Raw genomic sequence first — 14,177 nt, 5'->3', positions numbered from 1 at the left:
TAATTCCAGAGTTCCCTACTTCCTTAGATACTTTAGAGGTGTTCCCAGAATGTCAGGCCAGGAAGTGAGTGGGTCATAATTTTTCCTTTTTGGAGGTATTTGATTTGAGATGGCTGCATGTCATCTACTGATCAACGGCTGTGAGGCAACTGAAAATTTGAGCATTTTCAATGTCTTTGGGGCTTTTCAGTTTAAAGAGTATTTGTGTGTCATCTGGTCAGTTATAACATGTGAGGTGAAATTCATGTAGATGTTGAAAAGCATGGGTGAGATGATAGAGCCTTGAAGGACCTCTGCTTTTGTGAAGTACGGTTTGGATGAGAAAGGGGGAGAATGGATGACATTTGTTCTGTTTTGAAGGTAGGATGTGATCCAGTCGAGAACACTCCCTACTATGCCAGCTTCATAGATTCTTTGTATTAGAGTGTCATGGTCAACTGTGTCAAAGGTGTTGAGAGGTCCAAGAGAAGAAGTGAGGCAACCCTGTTCCAGTTTACTGTGTTCTTAAGGTCATCCAAGATGGCAATGAGGGCAAAGTCAGTGCCTCTTATTGGATGAAATCCTGTTTGGAAGTTCGAAAGTATGGAGTTCTCTTCAATGAATTGTGACATCTGGGTGAATGCTGCTCTTTGTAGTAGTTTGTTCAGGACAGGTCCATTTGTAATCAGGCTGTAGTTGTTGGGGTCAAGCGGGCCCAGGCTTGTTTTTTTTAATAAAGGGCATACGTATTCCTTTTTTAGGTCTTCTGGCAAGATACCCATAGTTAAGGAATTATTGATGATTCTTCTTACTGGTGTGGCAGCAGTGGTAGTTAGAAGAATTTTCTTAAAGGTTTGTAGTGGACAAGGGTCAGAAGGGCAGCGGGTAGGCCTGCTTGCTTTAACCACATCTATAAATTCACTTTGTGATATTTGTTAGTATGTTGAAACACCGACAAAAAAGCCCTATCTGTGGGTAAGGACCTATTCCGGTTTCATTGCTTTGAATCTTGCCAGATCTCTGATTACTTTACATGATTCCAGGTTAAAATTACACCCTGGAAACACTTTTAAACTAAATACTATGCTAATTTGTGAAAACCTTAAGGCTGGAGTTGGATATGGTTGTAAATCTTTTTCATGGATAAGGCAATTTACGAGCATGTGGTTTTACCTGAAAACTAGTGATCAGGAGTCATTAGCACACATTGGGTATAAGGAATTCATTTCATTACCACATTATTCCTTATTTTATTTAGCTGTAAAAGATGCATCAACTGCCTGGCAATCTATTGCTACTCTCTAGACTGTATCATGTTTAAGGCCTTATGTAGAAGCTGGTTAAACAAACTGATTAGAGCAGTGTCATCAATACAATTCTAATCATTGTATGCAAATTAAAAGGATGGGGCTGTTGTGTATACTCCTTCTCACTAATGGAATGCAATCTTATATTAGAGTTTATTTAGATATTTTTTATTTTGTTTAAAGAAAAGTTAAAACAGGTGAACTTATGAAGGAGCACTGAATTGTTTGAGTGGCGCATAAAAACGCCTTTCACTTAAAATACAGTTGTGTCTTGTCAATTAAATTTTTGAGTACTGAGAAAAAACATCAGTTGCATGACGCAGGGACAGCCCAATCTTTTGATAAAGCTGGGCCCAGATGTTTATTATTACTCGACCCAATAGTACTAATTTTATCAAATTCACAAGGATGAATTACTGAGTAAATCAACCAGGATTTGAACCTATGACGATGAGGTCAAACACAAATCCTGGCAGCCCTGCATTAATCCACTGAGCAACCATACCCAGGTACAAGTATACATATAAACCACACAAGATGACAAATCATGGTCTATAATGCAAGTTACATCAGAAACTCTTACAAAATTTGACACAGAAGCAGTAGACTTCCATTGCACTCTAAGATTTTCCTGGTTTGTATTTCTGCTGTTTCATACCTTCTGATCTCTACTCTGTCTTCCACTGTTGTGTCAGCGACAGGGGATGCCAAGTGTTATTATCAGCCACACTTCAGATCTTTACCTCAATCCAACTTTATTCAATGAAAGTAATCATTTCTTAGACAGGCAGCTTAGCCTGCCAGCAGCCCAAGGCACTGCAGCCAATTACAATGTTTTGCATTCTTTCCTTTATTTTTTGCTATTTATAAAATACTTTTCAAGTGCAAACTAAGTAAGAAAAAATATTGGCGCTTGTCTCTGAAACTGACAAGGAACAAGAATGACATGTTTACTTAATTAGCCACACATCTAACTTATATGTATTCATCTTCCTTTCATTGTGACGCGAGTTTATAGCTTGCACAGTAAATAAAACAGATCAACATATGTCAGGACAGCAATGAATCGACATTGATTTTCTCACATCCCCACCACCATACATAATTTAGATATTCCAGGAGACCAAGAATGGTGGGATTTTACTGTGTGAACAGTTGATTAAACATTAATTGAAGGGTAGAGATCACCACGAATAGTTTCTCGAAAAATTCTCTAAGTAATCTGGCTTTCCCACTCACTTCCTTGTAATGTATCACTGCATTCTCAAAATGGTCCTCTGTGACTCCACTGTTGAAGATAACATAACTTTCTTAAAATGAAAACAAAGGCTCAGGCCTGCAAACAGAATGCACCCGGTCAAAGTCAACGCAATGAAACAAACATATTAGCATTAACCTATGTTCAGTTTGGGACAGAAAATAGTCCTGGGCACCAAAATAAAAATGTCCCCCATTAGAGAATCAGAGAGTCAAGCAATCAGAGAGGTAAAGAAGTGGCCCACATTTGCAAATCAAGGCAGTTTTGAACTTGTAACTATAAACTATATTTGTGCTTTGCAAATTATGGGCAACTGCATGCACTTGTGCTTGCTGCAGGCATGGTTTGCGGTAATACCAGACAGAAATCTGGCCCGCCAGACAATAAAACAGGCCCACAAACTGCCAAAAAAAGCAGCCCACACACTGACCTGTCATAGCAGCTGTTCGGGGACTGAGGCCATCATCAAAATGCTTTCAGGAACTTCATACTGTAGTGACCCACCCTAAAGTACTGTTGATGCCGCATTCTCAGTTTTAAACCTGGGTATGGGAAATAACCACAGGAATCAATGCTTGTTCTCTGATTCCCACGTTTTCCTTTACTTTACTGCCTTTTCACATATCACATTATGCCCGAATGTATTATGGTGCAACGTGAACAGCAAAAAGAACTCAGAAAAATGGTTATCCTGGCAATCCATGATATTGCCAATTCAGCTACAAAAATATCTTTACAGCCCAATTAGTTATACTGACTCGGCTTATTTTTGGGAAGAGATGTTTGCAGTGGAAATGCACAGATACGGTGCAGATCTGATCCCAGTGACCCCCGCACAATGCCAGAAATCAGACCTACGTGTCATATCAATCTCTATTGTGGTGCTCAGTAGCAAGCACGCGTCTCCACCTTTAAAGTTGGGTGTTTAGCTGTGGTCGAAGTGGGGGGGGGGAAAGGTAGGGGAACTGTGGGCGGAGAATCAGAAGGTGGGAATACCCTGAGGATTGGATCAGTGGGCGGAATCAGAGGTGTGGCCAGAAAGAGCAAAACATCCCAGATTTTAGTATTTGGCATTTCACTGACCAGTTACAGCTTATTAAGTTATTTAATTGAACCAATGGAAACACTTGTTTATTTAAGGTTTAACATGAGATATTGACATTAAAATACATTCACTAAGTGGGATATGTTTCCAATCACAGATTGTCCCAAATGCGCTTAAAAGTGGAATCACAACCCATTTGTCTCGGAGCCATGCAGTTTCTGTCATCAGCAGTTCTCTTCACTTTTTCCACAAGAGCAGTTAAAACATGAATGGCAAAATAACCTAGTTTGGAAATGTTTTCGACATAATTATGGCTCTGCCATATTTACCACACAAATACATCATCTGCTGCATAATCTGACGATTTTTTTTTTTTCACAACCAATTTTATTGAGCAAATGAGCATCAAGAATGTGGCATCTCCACACACCAAGAACACCACAACAATATCAATATAGTAATTACATAGGCAGCAAATGATAGAGCAGACTCAGAATAGGCTCAGTATAAAAACTCCCCAGCAACCTACCCTAACCCACAACGCTACCCCCCCCGCTCTGAATCCCCCCCCCCCCAATCCCCCCACCACACGTGTATAGAAAGCAATAGAGAAAAAAATATATAGGCAGGGGGGTATAATCTGACGATTTTAACAAAAAAATTGTTTGTAGCTCCAACAGATCAAAAGTTACAAAAAATGTGACTTGTATTGCTGCAAAGTGGAGGACCCTTTGCAAAGGTTGACATGTCACCTTTCTCACTGCTGCATTTGCATATTACACTGGTACTGAGGCAAAATCTTTGCAGATACTTTTAATATGGGTAAAAATGTCCAAATAATAAAGTATCAAAAACTGTATCACATTACGCTGCAGCCCTTTTTTCTGAATAATTTACTCAACAGTGCGACATAATTTTGTCCTCCATTGCTGCATATTTTCAGTGGCCCGAAAGCAGGCAGCACATGTTAAAAGTGCTTGTGAATGAAGCAGAGATACCATGAAGTTTGCAAACTTTGTTTGGGATGCGTACAAATCCTGCATTGCTGATCCCTGGTGAGTTGCGCTACTGCTGCTGAAACAAGGACAATGGAGGTACCAATCGGTGAGGCGGACTTGCCTCAAGGGTCATGTGACCTCACTGGCAGAGTCACTGTCGCTCTAGGGTGTGCTGCTTCGGAGGTCTACCCGCAAGCTTGGAGGGGAACTTCAGTATGGATGGTGGTCGACAGGCCTTCAAGGTTAAACCACACTTGCCGCCGCTAGTGTGCACCTGCTGGTGATAAGAAACCAGGGCTTCTACAGTCTAATGGGACCTTCTAGGGTCTAGAATGGGAACGTGCTCCCTAAAGAGAGTGGTCTGGTGGACTGGTCATCAAGGCTGAACCTGGTTCCCCTTTTTCAAATGTGGAAGCTCTGGCCATAGTGCCACATCCTGTCCCCCACATCCATGTTGTGCATGCACATGCAGGGGGGTATGTGCCCCCACCCCCCCAACATCCTGGGGGCCCGCAACAGGCCACCAACCTCGACATCCGCATGGCCGCCATGGAAAGGCTGCCCCCGCCTGCATCCTGATATGGATGGCAGTGTCTAGTAGACACCGCCACGATATTAGACCCTTTTCCGCTCGGTCGACTTTTCGACTGGGCGGAAAAGTGATGGATGGTCTTCCCGTCCACCGCGGTACCCCCCGCCATACTAATATGGCGGGGGAAATGGGTGGCAGGGGGGCTAGGATGTAGGGCAGATCACCACCGCCATGCGGGCGGTGGCAAACCGCCCTACATCCTAATGGGTCCCCAGATCTCTGCACTGTATGTTGCAGTTGGAATACATTGTGATTAAAAATGTTCTTAATCACAAGGACTATTTTTGTCTTTTTGGGCTGTGGGAGAACAAGGATTGAATTAATAACTTTGGAGAACTTAATCCTTCTGTGCACCACATGATCAGCCCAGGAACCGTTAGCTGCAAATACCAGCCCCAAATAGGGAAAAGTGCAAGTGCGTTGTAACCTTTGGTTGTCAATAATGATAGAGTTTAAAAGATACTTTTTCAGCCCACAAGCCATTATGAACGATTTTTTAAAATTAGTACACAAATCAAGGCTAGCCATAAAATCTACAAATCCTTGTACTAAAACACGTAAAGCATTAGGTGTGCGACCCATTAAGTCGTCAGCAAACAGGCGGGGAGTATATTACCATTAATTTTGGGAACATCATTGGAACGTGTTATCAATGATTTCTGTAAGTCATTGATGTATAAAATAAAGAGGAGAGGGGCCAGGACACAACCCTGCCTGTCCCTTCTACCAACTTCAATGTTGTTTCAAACCTCCCAGCCCTTATTGATCCTCACCTGGGCTTTCAAGTCTTTGTGCAAATAGACTAAAAAATAAACTAAAACCTCATCCAATCCATATTTTAAAAGGATAGACCGTAAGTGTGACCTGTTAACAAAGCCGAAGGCCGAGGTAAGATCCATAAAAAACAAATAAATAGGGTTGTTTTGTGCATTGGTATATTTATCTACGACCAAGTTAAGGTTTAGACACTGAATGATTCTGCCTATTTTGCTTCTGAACCCTAACTGACATGGTTGTAAAATACGATCTTCCTGGCCCATATCTTGATCTTATTCTACAGGATCCTCCCTAAGATTTTCAGAGTATTGTCTCGCAGGGAGATCGGTCTATAACAGCTTGTATTAGATTGGTTGCCCTTTTTAAGAATTGGTGCAATAATGCTAGTTGACCATGTGCTTGGGATCGGGGCATTGGTTAGGTAATTAAAAACATTTAATAAAAGAAGCGCCCAGAACTCTGGTTTGTGTTTAATGAGGTCAATGGGTAGCCCATCAGGTCCAGGGGCTTTGTTGCCCAAGCTTTGTTGAATGACATCCTCCAATTCCGATACAGAGATTGAGATCCCAGCGGGGGCTTGATATTCAACGGGTCAGTTTGTATTGGAGCTGAATAAATCATAGAAAAATTAGCTTCCCAAGCCTCACTGCTTATATTGCAACTTATCGGGGTCAGTTATTGTCCCATGGACGTCATATCTTTAACCGCTGCCCAAAAGCCATTCCCATTCTTTGATATAGCAGCACATGCAAGAGCCTTAATAATTTAATAAGACAGGGTCTGTAGGGTTCGTTGAAAGTGCCTTACGGAGCTGTCTATTAGCTGGGGAACAGTCACTGTTGAGCCATCTTGGTCCATGCTGTGCGTCCACACAGAGTTTAGATAGCATGTATTTGATACCCTCACAATGTTTTGCAAAAGCACCGATTACCTCAGGGTTGTGATCATATAACGACAAGTATAGTTGATGGGTATCGGATAGTCCCTTACCATCTTATAAAACAAATCAGTATTATCAACTCCACCCCAAACTATTCTTAGGTTGTCAGCGGTAGGAGTCAAGTACCTAGCACCACACTCTTTAGCATATGTCGGCTTAGGGGTGATTCTTAATATTATTTTAATAGGATTGTGGTCACCATGGACGGTTGGGACAACCTCACCCTTCAGCAAGGAATATTCAAGGGTGGGGAGATAAAAACAGAGTCAATAGTGGAAACACTGCCCCTACCTCTAAATGTTGGCTCAGTGGGGCTGTTGCTATTGGTTATTGCAGCAATTTCCATTAAATTGATAAAGTTATTGTTACATAGATGATCCGATAAGTCTACCCCCTGTTACACTGCGACGCCTTGGAGATAGAGTCTATACCTAGGATATTTGCCCTGGGGATCTTGGCATTAAATCTCCCCCCAAACAGATACTGGCTAAGTTATCAAAGCCTTTTTGAAGTTGTAATGTAGAAATAAAATCAACCAAGTTAATAAAATGCATGTTATGTAGGGTTTTGAAAATCATTATTATAAAAATTAATTAGGCAAATAGATACGCCCCTTTTATAGATTAGCGCCTAAAATGTGTCACTTTTAGTGTCTAGGACCTTGACACTACCTCCAGCAGAGACATTAACCCAAATTGAGAGCCCGCCTAATGGGCGGCCTAGCTTAGGAGTTGGGACAACAATATTAAAACATTTGAACCCTTCAAGGTATAAATCTTGCGTAGCCCAGGCCTACTAAAACATAAGGATGTCCTATTTTTGAACTATTTTTAACCAGTCTGGTAAGGTTTTTTTAGATGCCAAACCAGCAACATTCCAGCTTAGTATGTGTAAGGTTGTATCAATAATAGACTTAATTGGGGTATCATGCTCTAGTGTCCCTGGTGAATGATTACTTAGTATGGGGGTGGTCTAGCTGAATACTGGTTAGGGTAACAGTCAACCCTGACTATCCAAACCAGACAAGACTGAGAACCTATTATGCATATTTAAGAAGGAAGGGTCATTAGTTACAAACCTGGGGTCATTTTGTAAAATTAACCCAGTGGCAATGACAAAATGTGAGTTGGGTTGATGGTATTAACCTCATGTACCTTTAGTAGTGATTTAACCATAGATGGATTTCAAAAATTGATCACTACGCAGTTCCCCTCTATGTTCTTTGATGACGCCCCCACCCACCCTACTCTTCATACCATGATGATGTCATTCATATTTGATACCTTAACCCCTCTATGTTTAGATAGCCAGGCCGTGCTCTTATTATGCAGTTGAACCCACGTTTCTTTTTGGTTTTGCTTGAGGGTGGATACACCTGCTAATACCAATACAAAGGGACACACTGCTGGTGGTAAACTCAAATCCTCCCTACTAGGCTCAAGGGTCCTAGTTCTCGCTGGGTCAGGGACACCCTTGCTCCAACTGCCCAGCCTAGGATTTACACTAACTGGAATATTCACACATTCACATTGGGGGATAGGGGGCATATGCGGAACAGTGCCAGACATACCTCTGACACCATCCAAGTTAGAGGGATTTTCAGGCACAGTAGTATGTTTCAATAGGAAACACTCCTTAACTTTGCTACATGTTCCACAAGAACCAATTGGTGCGAATGGTGTTGATAAAATAAACTGCTAGTCAGAATTAGAGTCAGTAGAATCTGACCCCTACCCCCGCCACCCCCCCACCCCATTATAACAGCATGCTCAGTAGGTTTTTGTTGTAGACTTAATTTGTTCACAAAGGTGTCTAAGTGATCTAATCGCTTCCATAAGCAAGTACATTTTTTATCTATTAGATCTTTAATACGTTCAAAAACAGTGTCTACGACAGAGTTAAAGATGATAGACTCCTCCAACGATCAAAGCACACAAAATGCATTGTTCATCATCTACCACTAAGTTAGTGTGAAGAAAGACCCTTCCAAATCTATGATTTCAGTATTGGTGCAATGGCATTTGGGATTGCATTACTCTAATCTGCAGTGCACATATGAGTTCCTTGCTCACTTTGCCACTGGATTCAAGCAAGCCTGGCTGGAGACAGCTGTAATGCCAGAAACCGGTCCTAGGAAGCTTGTTTCCGGTCCAGGAAAGGCATGGCTTGGCAGTTCGGGCTGGACTGTTCCCATGTTGGCCATGTCTGAACTGGGGTGGTAGAGTGGGCTAAAGAACGGTGATGGATTAAACCCAGATCTGAGAACTGGGTGTAAGTGTTGATTGGTTCAGATGCTCCTTCCATCACCGCCCCCTTTTGTACCGCTTTGTTCGTCATAAGTTGGCAGGGTATGCTCAGAGTGAGTCCCTTGCTCACTTTGGCCCACATGCATCAAAGTAGATTGCATTCGCAATCGGTGCAAATCGCATAATTCACCCGTTTGCGAATGCAATCTATGTCTTTGAGATGCATGAATCTTTTTGTAGTTTTTCACATTTTAAGAAATCGCAAGTACATTTGCGATTTCTTAAATGTCTCGCAATCCATGCGAATCGCTTTTTTTTGCGATTTTTTCCAATGCATCAAAAATCGCAATTTGCGATTTTACATGAAATCGCAAATTGCATTTCCAAAAATTAGAAGAAGTCTGACTTGGTGTTAAATATTCGCAGTCATTGGGAAACTAGTTTTCTTCATGAAAACAGCTGTGTTGGGCCTTCATGGAAGTGGAAGTAGCCTTACAAAATTACTTATTTGTACAACATGAAGTAAAACAGGCTATATGTCAAAAAATATGTCAAAGGCTGATGGTGTGTGACCTGACACATACACACAACGGTGTGTTAAAAATCAATATGTAACAGGAGGGATGTACTGATGTTCCTTCAAAACCCAACACAATGTTGTTTTTGTGATATGTTGGTAGGCAAACTTGTACATATGCATTGATACATTTATGGAGCTACTACCAGAAAATCTATTTGCGTAGGAGTTGCTGATGTTAACATTTTAAAGACATTTGGGTGTGTAAGTATAGTTCTGAAACTCTCATTCATTTGCACTGCTCATGAAAGCAGAACACATATGACAAGTGCCTTGTTGATTGGCAGCCACAGTATATAAGGCAGGTGTCTTTCAAGTTCCCACTTTTGTTGGGCTTCACAGAACCTCCAGGAGCATTGCACAATGGTAGCACTTTTCTTCTTGGCATGCCGCCACAGATTGAGAGTAGCAGCAGGATGGAGGAGAAGGCAGATACAAGAGCGAATATTTAGAGTACGCATAACCTTGCTTGGGCAAACTGATGATGAGATTTATGATAGGTACCGGCTCACTGGTAATTTAATTTTAGATTTAATTAATGAGTTGGATCCTATTTTGCAAAGGGAGACTCGCAGGACTAAAGCAATACCTACTCATGTACAAGTCCTATGCTCTCTACACCTCCTAGCTTCTGGTTCTTTTCAGGGAGTAGTAGCCATTGCTGGTGGTGTCTCCCAGAGCTCCCTTTCTAGATTTTTTAATGCTTTTTTGGATGCTATGTTGCAAAGAATAAGGAATTATATTAAGTTTCCTACTACTCAACAGGATTTGTTGAAAACCAAAGTAGATTTTTATAGCTTGGCACAATTCCCGCATGTAATAGGCTGTGTGGATGGGACACATGTACCTATATGTCCGCCCTCAGAAAATGAGTACATATTCCGTAACAGGAAATCTTTCCACTCTCTTAATATTCAAGTGATATGTAACTCTAATACCATTATCACTGACATAGTGGCTAGTTACCCTGGCAGTGCCCATGACTCATACATCTTTAAGCACAGCGCAATACATGCAAGACTTCTTGCTGGACAGTTTGGAGATGGTTATTTGCTAGGTAAATATGAAAAATCAATTTATATTCACTTTCAAAAAGTCAAATACTTTCATTGCTTTAGAAATTACATTCATATATCTATGTTTTTTAAAAGGTGACAGTGCCTATGGTGTCCGCTCTTATATTTTGACTCCATACCTCAACCCAGCAACTAGAAAGGAGCAACATTTCAATCAAGCTCACAAATCAACTCGCAATGTCATTGAGAGGACCTTTGGTGTTTTAAAATCAAGGTTCCGCATACTGCATAAGACTGGTGGAAGTTTGCAGTATAATCCCAAAATTTGCTGTAAAATAGTTGCTGTCTGTGCAATGCTACACAACATGGCAACAGAGAGAGGCATCATTTTAGAAGAAGAAGATCTCCTACCACCAAATAACAATCAACCACAGCAACCCCCAGCCAGACAACATGGACCAGAAGCAGCAGAAGGAAGGAGAAGAAGAGCTGAGATTACACATAATTATTTTTGAGTAAGGTACAAGTCTTTAATATTGTTTTTGACAGAAATGTATTTCAACAAACTTAAGATGAAGTGCTTTCAAAGTAGCTTTTTCAGCTAATAACTAAATCAAATCATGACATGTTTGTATTGAAATAAATCTTGTAAATATGAAACTGTTGGTAAATGCAACATTCTTCAAATAGTCATGCATTTCAAAAAATTTGAAATCATGTTACTTTTTACGCCCTCGCAGACCTAAAGCCTTCCCAGCAATTTTATCTTTCTCCATAACCATTAAGCTCCCTTCTTTCACATTTCTATTACTACGTCTTGTTCCAGAATTGGAACACTCTGGTGGGTCTACATTTTGTGGACCCTCAACACTGTTAACATTTGAAAAAGTAATCCCTGGTGGTTCACAACTGTTTGTAGCTTGTACTAAATCATTCCCTCTCACCATTCCCCTTGAAATTTCAACCAAAACATCATTTAATTTTTCATGCATGACAACATTTTGTTTGCTGATTTTTGATGCACAATTTGAAATACGTGACAACTGTCTATTATGACCATGTAAGCTGGTCATTAGCCTCAGGTGCCTATTCAAACTTTCCTTATGTTGCATTTTCATTACAGTGCACATTTGATTCTAAAGACTTAGCAATCCTGTCAAGTTTCACAGCAGTTGCCTCATGGCCTTTTTTAAAGCATCAACCATCCTATTCATAGTGCTGTGAATTTCACCTAGTTGTTTTGACATATGTCCAATTTTGCCTTTAATAATTCTGACATCTTTGCCTTGCAGGCGCTGTATCTTCAAAATTTTGTCCTCAACAACACTGCCAGTGCATGACCCGTCTTCAAATGTGGCCAAGTTAGTTGTTCTGGGACGTCGTCTATAAAATTGACTTTGCCTCCTTCGCCTACTAGGCCTTGCGTTGGTGACGGTTGATCTTGGTTCAGATCTTGACACAGGATTATTTTGACTGTTACCCTCCTCTGAATCAGTTTGCAATAACTGGCATACTCTTTGCCTTTCATTCACTGGCAGATTAGCAGTGGAAGTACTTGGATTATTCCCCTCTTCATTGACATGGATTTCTAGGGTACTGAAATCCCGCAAATCTTGCTCTATTAATTGTTGAAGTAATTCTGTTTGAAAAAAGGTCAAAGATATCTTTTACTTTACAAGTTGCTTTTGAAATGTGAAAATAAAAACAAAGTTACATTATGTGTACTTGTTTCCATGACATGCTTTCATTAACATTGAAATTGCTCTGTGTCTCAATTAAAGTTACTGATATGTCTCTCACCCCACAACATCTTGAAAAAACTACATTTCCCAAGATGCATTGCTTAAAGCTTGAATGGATTTGTACTCTGAAGCAAGCCACTTCATAAAATGTAATGTAATTAGTACATGGAGTTCTTAAAAGCACGCTTTCCCTATTTTCACTTTGCCAAAGGCCAATATTTTTTTAAAAAAAAGGTTTTGTTACATTTTATATTCAGACTTACCTTCAGAAGGGGTAATGAGATCAGACGTGTCTATGTTGTGTACACCCACAACTGCCTCAGTCAAAAGTGTCCCTTCCACAAGGTCATCCAAAGGGGTTGTAGGTATGTCTTTAGGGGGACCACCTCCAGTTTTATTTGCAGATTTTACTCTGGTCGCAATCTTCTCCTTTGCGCGACTGCGCAAGTCGTACCACCTTTTTTGTAAGTTGCTGATTTCACGGTGGGCAACACCAACAGCATTCACCTTGGTTTGTATGTTGATCCAAATATTTCTTTTAAAAACATCAGGCACCTTATGTGACAACTTGCCAAAAAGTTGATCATGCCTGTCAGTCACCTCTTCAATTAGGATTTCAAGTGCCTTCTCTAAAAACTTAATTTTCCATTTTCTTAAGGGCCCCTCATCCTCATGATTTTCCATCTCTATTTCTCCTCAAAAGTGAAGCACACAGACTGCAGCAGCAACCTCTCCAAGCAGCCTCCAAATCCAACTGCCAGAGCCACAGTCAAACCACTTCCCAGGTGCCTGTGATTGCCTTACTGGCTTCCTGGCAATCAGAGTAATGCAATTCATCATGTGGTGTTTTTCACAATTTGCGAATTCGCAAAATGCGAATTCGCAATTAAGAATTCGCATTTTTTGTGAAATTCTCAAAAAATTGCGATTTTCTGCAAATCGCAAAAAAATGCGAAAAACATGATGAATAGCAAATTGCGATTTCTTAATTGCGATTCCTTAAGATTCGCAATTAAGAAATTGCAATTTCTGACAATGATGCATGTGGGCCCTAGCCACTAGATTCAAGCAAGCCTGGCTGAAGACGGCTGTAATGCCAGAAACCGGTCCTAGGAAGCTTGTTTCCGGTACAGGAAAGGCATGGCTTGGCAGTTCGGGCTGGACTGTTCCCATGAGGCACAGGGTCAGATTGATTTGCATATGGCCATGTCTGAACTGGGGTGGCAGAGTGGGCTAAAGAACGGTGATGGATTAAATCCAGATCTGTTGACTGGGTGTGAGTGTTTGATTGGTTCAGATGCTCCGTCCATCACCACCCCCTTTTGTACCACATATGCCTTGTGGCATTCCAGTGTGAAGTCATTTTCAGTTAATTATGTGGAAAACTGTGGTGAACCCACGATGCATCTGAAGCATTGCAAGCACTACGAATGGCACTTCATTAGGGTGAGTCTAGGCAGCATGGATGCGCTGTCTCTCGGCATGCTGTATCTACGTCTGTGGACATTCACCACACCCATCACTTCCATTCGTTGCAGACCTGCCTTTCAACATTTCTTTGGCTTCTATGGTAAATGCTTTACATTTGTCCTGCCTTTTAGTTGTTTTGTTCCAGCCCTGGAGACTGACTCTGTTACATGGATCAGTTCACTTCTGGACATTTGGAGGCCGATTAGGATTGCGGACGGACCTGCGTCCGT

Source organism: Lissotriton vulgaris, chromosome 8 (genome assembly GCF_964263255.1).
Source record: "Lissotriton vulgaris chromosome 8, aLisVul1.2, whole genome shotgun sequence".
Taxonomy (NCBI): domain Eukaryota; kingdom Metazoa; phylum Chordata; class Amphibia; order Caudata; family Salamandridae; genus Lissotriton; species Lissotriton vulgaris.
Note: the sequence above shows the minus strand (reverse complement) of the source record.